Genomic DNA, 11,314 nt, shown 5'->3' with positions numbered 1-11,314 from the left:
AAAAAAAAAAAAAAAGCACCCATGGGGGGATTACTTTATCATTGTCTATCCCTCTGCCTGGGGAACATACATGACCTCCAGCAATTTATTCTGAATGGATTTTTCTTCCTAAAATGGCAAGCAGGGTTAGGATATGACTATATGTATGTAAGGAGGGAAAAGTAATGGTTAAGTAGTTACTTTATTTTCAGTGACTTATTGGTGGCTTGTACAATAGCACATTTGACTATCTTAGGAAATGGGGTTTGTGAAAATATTCTCATCAACAAGACTTAGGGTGTCTCCATTTCAGCACCCCTATTCCTCTCAAGCAGTTCTACTTGGGGTGACTGATTCTATTTGGAAATGTAGACAACACTGTGAGTATGCGTATGGGCAGATTTTGTCTTCCCCTTAGGCTGTCCAGCTGCCCACCATTTATTGCCTGCTTGGTACATGGGCAGGGTTGGTTTTTCTTCTTTCTTTTCCTCTGTTCTGGTTCCTACAATAGAAATAATCTTTTTTTTTTTTTTAATAGAAAGGAATCCACTCCCTTTTCATAATCTCAGCTACAGATCTGCTTTTGATTCTGTATGCTTCATTTTGTTCCCTGAAGGATAATTTGGAGATTTGAGTAATTAACCCAAGACTCATAGGAGGCAGTCTTTCGGAGGCGGGTAATTTTGCTGTGGTGGAGTCGGCCGCTGTCAAGCATTAACTTCTTAATAATGAAGTCTTTCAGACCTTCCCCTATTGGCACAATGATGCACTTGAAGCCAGTGGCTTGGCGGAGTGTAAGCGGACCACTTCTATTCTTTCCTTGGACAAAATAGTCCTCTTGATCTCTGGGCTGGAGCTATTTTTATTTTAGTTCAGTCCCTTTTTGCTTTTTAACTTGGTGGGCAATTCTTTCGCTTATATTTTGATCCACCGTTTAATCTGTTGCCTTTTTTCAAAAAGACCTGCAAAAAGGCACCCTTCCTAATATCCAGCAACTAGTTAGGTCCCTTTTCAGTATATTTAGAATTCTCTCTTTTTAGAAAAGCTGTGAGTCAACTCCTGAACTAAATGGGAGTTTGAGTCTCTGATCTCAGTACGCTTCCTGTTATTAGCATGGTAATGTCCCTGATGTAGTATTGGGCACAATCACACCTGCAATTATAAACCGAATTAGGATGTATCTTTTCTTGGCAAGAAGAATTCACAGAAATTTGAGGACAGCTGCTGCCTCACCCCTCCTGTTGCTACTGGCCTTTTAAATGCACCCTCTCAAGCTCTAAGCAGAGAAAGGAACTAGAGATTTCTAGTTTTCACATGATAAATCAGTGTATTTTAACTGATTTTAATAATTACTGAATGCTTACTATGTAAGTCTCTAAGGCATCCCCCGTGAGTACCAGGCTAAGTATATATGAACTTCAAAAAGAACTATGAAAATAGAAGACCTAATATGCTTATATTACAATATGTAATAACTATATACATATATATGCATGTAACATCTAAAACCAATAAACAATTCAATGTCTACCAGCAATATTAAATTAACTTAACTATTAGGTTGTCTGAAAAGTCAGGATGTATTTTTCTTTTTTTTTTTTTTTTGCAGAGATTTTTGCTATAGAGCGTGTGCACTTGCCAGAGAGACAGAGATACAGAAAGCAAGAAATCACCCTCCAGGGGGGATGGCCACACCACAATCCCTTCTCCTCCATTCTCCTTTCGGGATTTTGGGTGCACACGCGCACGCACCCAGTGTGAGTTTAAGCCACCGGGTCCAAGACTTGAGCCGTGGTTGACTACATGGGAGTTCAGTGACATAGCCATTACACTAACTACTGATGCCAAGAATGTATTTTTCTATGCAAAATTGTGTCGTGACTTTTCTGACAATCCACAGTTGGAGACATTCATTTATTTAGTTAGATTTTTGGCAAGAAATTTAGAACAGCAATTTATGAGGATAAACTTCATTTGTGAGGGCAAACACAGATTGTAGGTAGCCCTGCAGCTGAGGAACAGCTTTGGTTATGGTAAAATTTGTAGTTCACAGCTTTCTGATCAACCTTGTGCTGCTCTGTAATCTCATATTTCTCTCCTTCTTTTTGTCGAAGATCTCACCTTCCCAGTGTCTGAGCTTCTGCAGCTTCTTTTTCTTGAAGTAAGCATTGGTGAGGTGCTTTGGGATTTTTTACTTTGCTAATATCAATTTTTGTGGAGGTAGCCATGACAAATTTCTGGTGTGTTCTACTCAGTGGAACTCAATTAAGGACCAGAGGCGTAGTCACAAGTAGCAAGCCACTGCTCAGTTGCTTCAGGAAAATCACTCTCTTGCTCTTCAGCATCCAGTGAGGATGATCACTGTGCTTTTGAGGCACAGTAGGATAATACCTAGGCATTTGGGGAAGTTTAACCACCCAGGTACCACCATTCTTATCCCCACCAGCTAGTTTTATGACAATGGCAAGAACCTTCTCCTTTTTATTTTCAATCCTGGATTTAGTGGCCAAGTATTTCCTCTTGTACATGGCCTTCTTGGAATACATGGCAGATTGGGAGTATCTGGCGGTGCCATGGACTAGGACCAGGTTTCGGCTGAACTGCGACTTCCCGTTCTTGGTTTTTTTTTTTTTTTTTTTAGCCTTGGGGTCAGCCTTTTTAACTTTGCCATTGGCATCAGCCTTTTTGGCATCAGGTTTCTTTTCTTTAGTATCTCACTGCTCAGCTTTTTCATTGTCATCTTATATAATGGGGAAAATCTAGTTGTAGACATTTTTTTTTTAAGTCCATTGCATTTCTTTCTTTCTTTTTTTTTTTTTAATTACCAGACGAGGCATGTACTTGTCAGAGAGAGAGAGAAAGCCCTCCTTAGTGGGGGTGTGTGTGGTCATGTCACAATCCCTTTTTCTCCATTTCTTCTTTCTGTAAGGATTTGGGGTATGCACATATAGGTGACAGGAGTGTTGTTTAAGCTTCTGGAGCCAGGATTTGAACCATAGGTAGCCATTTGGGATTCAGCTCCCAAAGCATACTAACTGTGCTATGTGGATGACCCTCCATTACATTTTAAAGCAATTCGTAGGTAGATTTCTCACTTGCAAGATTCCCAAATATTCTACTTGTGAGCAAAACTGGCTTTTTATAGCCAAATAATTTTAAAAGCATTTTTATTTAAAAGTTGTTTTCAGTTTTTTTACTTCAAAAATTATGGTTAATGTGCAATGTCTACGTATCAAAATCTTGAAAGATTGGAGCCTCTGAAGTCTTGAAGCAACCTGGTGAGAGCAGATGAGGGGATATGGGCATGTAAAAGGTGGGAACTTTGCCCTTCAGAAGCTTATAGTCCTGGTGGACAGACACAGTTACACATAATGCTAGCACATTAGTAAGGAGATAAAAGTGAGAAATCTACCTACAAATTGCTTTAAAATGTAATGGAGGGTCATCCACATAGCATAGTTATTATGCTTTGGGGGCTGAATCCTCCTGAATCCTCCTGTTCATACCTGGCTTTTACAAAGCAGGAGTTGCTTTCAGATAGGTTCGCCTATCATCTCTGCAAATTAAAGCCACTTGGAATATTTGAAGGCAACTCTCAAGACAATCAAAAGTCCTTTCTTTTTTGCTTCTATTTCTTATGTAACAGCATTCTTATTACTTTCTTTTGGTCATAACTCTGTTTTTGATTCCCAAAGAGGAAGATCGTCTTCAGATGTGGTTTAATAAGTATGAAGTCAATGGGAGTCTTGCTATCCCACTAGAGTTCTATCTGTACATCAATTCTGCTACACTATGTTTTTGATGTATATTGGGTATAAGCCTTTTTTTTCATATCAATGCCAAGCATTGTACTAGTACAATAGTACTAGTGAAGGTGGCTTTCTGAATGTTTTTGCATTTGTCCTTGTTACAGTTTTGTAACTCTCCTGAAAAATGAACAAAGACACCAGTAGTGTGGGCCAGTAGATGCTGCTGCCGGGCAGGCCCAGGTCACATAGAAGAGTTGGGTTGGATTCCTGGTCCACTCTAAAAGCCAGGTACAAGAGTGTATCTGTACTTACAGCTCCTGGAGAGCTTGAGGTGAGAGAATCACAACACAGCAAAACCCTGTCTATTAATACAAAGCTCCTTGATTTGGTTATCTGACTTAGTTCCTGTTCCTCCCAGCTTTATGCCATCTAAAATTTGGTAAACTTGGTTTCTGTGTTGGAGAGGACGGAGGTAAGCAAGAAAAGAATTGGAGCCTACACTTTAGGGATTATGGCAAAATGATGTCAGCCCCTGTAGGTAAGTTTATTCCATCACCTACAAAATCCAGCCATGGTACAATTCTCTATTTTGTGAATGAGGATACCACAAATAATTTCTGTAATGCTTTACTCAAATAATGACACTCTTACATTTCTAAAACCATCCAGGTGGAAATAGTGCTTCTGTACTTTCTATTTGCAGTTTAATATTATGTCACATATAATTTTAACATGATATAATCCGGAGCTCACATGTGCTAACTCATTATGACATTTCTTATAGAATAAGACCTCTGGTCTAGGGTGATGAAGTTAAATTTATGTGACACTGAAAAACCAGTAGTGATCATGGGATTGCATTCACTCATCATGGTGTAACCTTTACGTGCTCTACGTTTGGTAGAACTTGAACAGGTCCTTTCATCGTCCCTCTACCTCTGATTGCCACAGATCTGTCTTCATGTGCCTTTGGCCTTTGTCTATCTCTTTCAAAATTCTACATATGTGACATCTTCTGAGTAATAGTACACATTCTGATCTTTGAAGGTTTAGGAACACTGCCTAGTTCAATATTTCTTGTCTGTCTTTGTCTGTTGGCCCCAATCTAAAGTAACTGGCTCTCTGATAAGTACTGAATGGCCTGGGGAGCTCAAAAGGAAGTGTGGGTCTTGCTCTGGATTAAAGGGCTCAGGAACCCCGGGAAGGTGCTGGCATTCTCTGGTTATGTTAATTCGTTCTGCCTGTGGCTAGTAAGTCTCAAGAGATTCACCAGGATCACAGAAGCAATTTGCCATGCCCAGAGAGGGGGGGAAAAACATCAGGCTTTATAAAGCTCATAGAAGAAAACTCCGTCTTCTTCACAAAATCATTTTCCATATAGGTCAGTTTTTTTTTTTTTTTAAACCAGAACAAATGAAATCAAACTTCTGTAATTCAAAGTAAATTATGGAAATACATTTCTCTTTTTTCACTTGTGTAATTCAATTCAGTGTTCTTATCCTTCAACAAAATCCTTACTATTATTATCCGAAAGCATGAGTTTATAATCTTTTTTTTTAATTCTGTAGATCTCATCCATGGAATTTATTTGCTCTTCAGTACTATCTTTCCCCTCAGGGACCCATTACTCATTTACACATCTAGAAAGTAAATAATGTGCCATTAACTGGAGAAAAATGCAGCTTCCAATTCATGGCACCAGGATATGTTTTTTTTCTTTCTTTCCTTTTTTTTCCCCTTTTTAAAACTAGACAAGCATTTGGAAACAGAATACTTTAAAAGGAAAAGATCAGAACTTGTTTTTCAATGAGTTGAGAACAACAGGCACCATTGTAGCCCAAAGCAAGGGTCTTACAAACAGTTCAGGGAAAAAAAATAACGGACTATTATGTATAAGCTGAAGATTTACGTTAAATATTCTTAGGTTCCAAATGGATTTCAATTTCCATCTTAATGTTTAGATCTATTTCCAAACTTAACCATAATTTTTTTTTTAAAAAAGGCCTCAGTGTTCTGACAAATTGAAAACATTGGTAGTAATGGTTTTAACAAGAAATGAGACCATATTTCCACAGTGGCTATTGATCTGTAACCTAATTGGCACCATAGGGAAAATTCTTCCCAGCATTCTCTGGGTTAGAAAGAATAAGACACAATCTGATTTCATCAAAAGACTATGAGTCTAGCTCATTGTGAAAGGGCAGTGTGAATTCTGTTCATGTCTGACACCTGTATCAAAAAACAGACATTACTGACTTATTAATCTTGTAAGCATCGTGGGAGTGCAAATGACTGATGTTCCCCATATCGGTCTGACTATGTTGGGCTTTCCTGGAGTTTAGGGCAGAGAAGAACTACACAGCCCCCTCTCTCCATAAAGGACTAGAGATAATGTTAATAATAGTAATATCTAATATTTAAGAAACATTTATTTTGTGCTATGTCTGTTTCTCAACATTTTACATATGTGAACATGTTTTTTCCCTAATAATAATATCAAGAAGGTACATTAATATCCCTGTTTTATAGAGGAGGAAACTGGGACACGAAGAACTTAAGCTACTTCCCAAGAGCAAGCAATTAGCTTGACCTCAGGTGTTCTAACGCTAGAGCAGCATTAGCTGAAAGGAATGTAATGTGTGATATATATGTAGTTTTAAATTATCTGGTAACCACATTAAAAACAAAGTAAACTGAAATAAATGAAATTGATATTTTGGTTTATTTATTTCTTCCATGAGTGAGAGAGAGAGGGAGAGACAGCACCCTAACAGAATCTTAATCCCATGACCCACCCCCAACTTCAGCCAGCCATTTATTATGTGTAAATGCATGCCCAGCGCACTCAGAGAGGTCTCTAGATTTGAACCGGGAATCTTACCATGAGAGATTGCCTCACAGAGTGTCGTGTGTTATCATCGCACCATTGTCTGGCCTTGATACAGTTAATTTTTATAATATATTTTCTTTATCTGAATATATCTCAAATTAGCATTTTCACATGTATTAATTTAAAAATTATTAACAAGATGTATCACATTTTAGGAAGTTGTTTTAGCTAAGTCTTTGAAATCCACTGTGTATTTTACACTTAGCACATCTGAGTTTGGGCTAGTCGTGTCACACATCTGCTGATTTGGGGTCCATATTCTAAATGTCTTGGTCTCATTGCCAGTGGAGCTGCTGCTTGCCCTGCAGTCTAACTCCAGTTTTTGGTTGGAGGCAACCTGCAAGTTCAGTTTCTGGGAGAACTGGAAGTCATTGTCTATATTAAAGGCCAGTTAGTTCTGGGGTGACTTGACCTTGGGTTGGCAAAAGCTGGGGTGGATTGTACTCCCCACTTGTGTCCTCAGCCTGGGAACTCTGTATCTACATGCTGCTGCCCTGAGAGGGTTCTAGGCTCATGGGACAAGGGTCATAGGCTGACCTGACTGGCAGGTTTTGAATTTTGAGGATGTGCAGAGTGGGGCTGGCATTTGCATCAGGGATGGAAGTGAAAGTATGACCTTTAGGGACACATTGTGGGATGACTTCATGTCTGTGGGACACTGTCCCTGGGCAGAGAAGGCTGTGAGCCACCCCCACCCCTTTCTGGCATATAAAAGGCCTGTGAGCTGGATCTGCTTCCTCTGTTTCTCTTTCTGAAAGCAGTCCTCTCTGGGCCTGCAGGCTCAGTCCTCTTTGTAGTTTCCTACCTTTCTGTTCATGACGCGCTTATCCTTTAGCCCATCTTCTAGGTGGACTATTGGTGACTGCCCTTCTTGTGTGCGGTCTTCCCTCTGAAGAGCAAGCTGATGGGCAGCTCATCTTCAAATGGATGGGGTGGGTGTCAGAGGACAGAAGCTGGCAATGGCCACAATGGCCAGGGGGCCATCTCCCTAGTGTTCAGGGCAAAGAGTCACAAGGGTGTCAGGAGGGTTCCTGCCAGTAGAGAGCAGGGTTTTTTTGTTACAGGACAGTCAGTGCTCACACCCAACAGGCACTCATGCTTGCTTTGCTGTGAAGTTGTTTCAGAAAATGTCATCCTGCTCCCACTCCACCTCCTCTGTCTTGCTCAGAGTTATAAATGGAGGGTGGGAAGGCCAGCCCTAGTGTGGTGGCTGGGGAAGCCAGATTCCATGTGGCCCACCAGAAGCTGGATTCAAATACCAACCCCAGAGGCTTGAAAAAACACTCCAGACCTATGTCTATGTGTGCCAAAAATCCCATTAGGATGGAAAAATGGAGGAGAAAGGATAGTGAGAGTGATGTGACCACGTCTCATTGAGGGATGAGATGTCTGTCTCTCTCTGGTCAGTGCACACACCCTTTGGCAATAATACATAGATAAATAAACAAACAAATGGCAGCAAAAGGAAGGAAAAGAGATTGAGGGGGTAGATGTATACATAAACACTTTGGCATTTGTACCCTGCAAAAAATTTTTCCCACAGAAATCACGTCAGTATATTTCAAATTTCTTTGAATATAATTCACAGGAAAAAAAAAACACGCACACATTTGAACTACTGATATTTTAAAATAATTGTTATACCTACTTTGAAGAAAACGAGTGGCAATATCTACTGAACTTCCACATCCCAGTGACCCAGCAAATCTTCTCTTAGGTATACACTCAATACGATGTGCACATATGTTTGCCAAAAGACACATACTAGAATGTTCATAGAGTACTATGTCATAGTAAAAAGTAGAAATAACCCAAATGTCGGGACCAGCAGTTGGCATAATTGCATGTCACTGGACTCTCACGTAGTCAACCACAGTTCGAGTTCTGGACCCGGTGGCTTAAACTCACGCTGGGCACGTGTGCGCGCGTGCCCAAGATCCCAAGAGGAGAATGGAGGAGAAAGGATTGTGGCATGGTCATCCCCCCCAGGGGGTGATTTCTCACTTTCTATCTCTCCCTGTCTTTCTGGTGAGCACACGCGCCCTATAGCAAAAACCTCTCAAAAAAAAAAAAAAAAAAAAGAGAAACAACTCAAATGTCATCTACAGGAGGCTGGTTGGAAAAGTTGTTTAATCACATGATGTACAGTATGTGATATATATATATAATAACAAGAATGATAAAACCACAATATTAATGGTTATTGCAATAATATCATTCAGTAAAAAAGCCAGACACAAAAGAATACATATATCACTTCCTTTACACAAAGTTAAAAACCAGAACAAACTGATGTATACATTTTATACTGCAACCTACAAAATATAACACCTATATAGCTGAATTGAAAGAATAATAAAACAATTCTTACTTTTACTTTTTGTATAATAGTGATTTATTTTTCTATCCTGTCAAAGTGGTTGCAATTTACTAAATGGATTTTATGATATCTAGTGGGTTGTGACCTATAATTTGTAAAGCACCATTATTAATGTTGGCTAGGCTCTCGGAGTAGTCCAAAGTCTACTTTCTCTCTAAGCCTCAGTTCCTTCCACTTTGAAAAGGAAAATGATGGTATTTGTCTTATAGGGTCATGTTTGGGACTGGATGCATTCATGCTTGTTTAATTCTTAGCATGACTGGCATGAGAACATGTGAAGGTGTTCAGGTATGTGCTCACATAAGCATACCTACATGCTTTTATTAGTAGTTTTATTTCCAAATCCACGTAGTCTTTCCTTGGCCATCTAAACCTTCTAAATGTCTGCTCTGGATACCCACTGATACTTGTACTAATCTTCTAGAGGAGACTTTGAGGTGATTCATTGCTTTAAGGAAGCCAAGTTCTTTGTTGATTAAGGGTTCTGGGATTTCCACCAAGTAGTGGGCTTCTTTAAGTTGTTTTTGTGTTCCAACTCCACATTCAACTAGGTTGTCTACTCTGATCTTTTTGGCATGGCATGAGATCATTTGGGCATGTACAGTGTGACTATACTCGCACAATCTTTATTTTTAAAAAGTCATCTTAGCTTGGGAAATGTTGGCCACTGCTAAGAGCAAGCCCTCCTACTTGGCTATGGGGTAACCAGCCCCCATCGCTTCCTCCAACAACAGGGGCTTTATGCTCTCATGCAAAAAGACCAGCTGTCAGCTTAAATTTCCCTAATCCAGCCAGATCCCAACTCGGCCAATCAACAGTCGTTATCTGAGGAAGCCCATCTGTGACATGCAGCAGTGCCCTTACTGGAATGACATGTCATAAAAATTAGTTTGGGCACTAATCTAAGGAAGCTTTGTGCTGAGTCGAGGGACTGCGAGGTCCCGGTTGGTGTTCTTCTCTTTGCCAAAGAGCTGGACCAGATGAGTAGTGCCACACTTGAAAATTCAGCAAACACTCCCACCTCCTGCTTCTTCCCTTACTCCCACCCATGTGTGATGCTGTCCTTGGGAAGAGGGGACCCTGCGCCACTCACCCTAAGTCTTCCCTCTAAGCAGTTGGCTATCCTAAAAGGATTGGTAGATGGAAATATGGTTGTTTTTACCTTTCTTTCTTTCTTTCTTTCTTTCTTTCTTTCTTTCTTTCTTTCTTTCTTTCTTTCTTTCTTTCTTTCTTTCTTTCTTTCTTTCTTTCTTCTTTCTTCCATGATGAGTGAGAGAGAGAGAAAGAGAACACCACCAACTAGGTTTTGATGCCAGGATCCACTCCCAGCTTCAGGCAGCACACACATGCTCAGTATGCTGAAGGAAGTCTCTGGACTTGAACTGACAACCTTTCCACGTGGGCCATTCTCACAGAACATTGCATTTACTTCTGTTGCACCACTAATAACCTGTTTGATTGCAACATAACGTTACTAATTCTTATTGGCTCGATTTGTTTAAAAACAACAAGTAGCTCATTAGCTCATTTCTAAGAAAGATTCTTTTAGCAAAAGTTTCCTATTTTACCTCTGAAAGAACTGTTGCTCTTAAAAGATGTTTTTGAACTTCTGAAAAAAATACAAATTCAGACTTTCATTTTGTTGTACTCAAGTGACTCGGGTGACTTTTTTCCCTCAGATTTCCTATTCTGACCGATTTTGCTTCCTCTGGTTTATGCTACACTCTCCCCCTGTCTTTCTACATCCCGGGCTCAGTCTTCTTTTCAGCCCCATCACAGGACTGCAGAGGGACTCAGGGCAAGGGAGCAATGGCTCAGCAGAGGTGAAACTGAACCTGGCACACAGGTGGTGTTTGCTCTCCCGGGAAATGTGAGGAACCATGGCCCTGACTCCAATGGTTTGCCTACACGTAAATATTGCCAACCATTCATGGCAGAATATGAATGCGTATGGGCACCAGAAGAGCAAGGACTCCACCTGCAGTGTCTGGAAGTCTTCTTTGACTATATATCCACGTTTGAATCACATTTATTCAGTTTTCAATTATTTTTATTTAGTGTCTGCTATGTACCCTACATCGTTCTGGAGTCATGGGATGCATTTCAGAGACAATTTTCCACTCAGACTGTCTGGAAGTGTGCAGGAGGCTGTGAAGTTGACCAATTAAAATGTGAACTTTGCAGGGGCCGGCAGGTGGCGTAGTGGTTAAAGGTGCTGGATTCCCACATGGCCGAACGTGGTTCGAGTTCTTGGATTCGGCGGCTTGCTTTCTTTCTCACTTTCTCTTTCTCCCTCTCTCTCTGTCTCTCTCTGGT

At 40.3% G+C, this 11,314-nt stretch overlaps 1 pseudogene; it reads left to right on the top strand.

Moving 5' to 3' along the window:
• Positions 1 to 4,670, top strand: part of LOC102485147 (serine/threonine-protein kinase Chk1-like) — a 25,849-nt pseudogene extending 21,179 nt beyond the window's left edge.
• The last annotated feature ends 6,644 nt before the right edge of the window (positions 4,671 to 11,314 follow it).

Source organism: Tupaia chinensis, unplaced genomic scaffold (genome assembly GCF_000334495.1).
Source record: "Tupaia chinensis unplaced genomic scaffold, TupChi_1.0 Scaffold000251_1, whole genome shotgun sequence".
In the NCBI taxonomy this organism is placed as follows: domain Eukaryota; kingdom Metazoa; phylum Chordata; class Mammalia; order Scandentia; family Tupaiidae; genus Tupaia; species Tupaia belangeri.
Note: the sequence above shows the minus strand (reverse complement) of the source record. Positions and strands in the feature narration are given on the sequence as shown.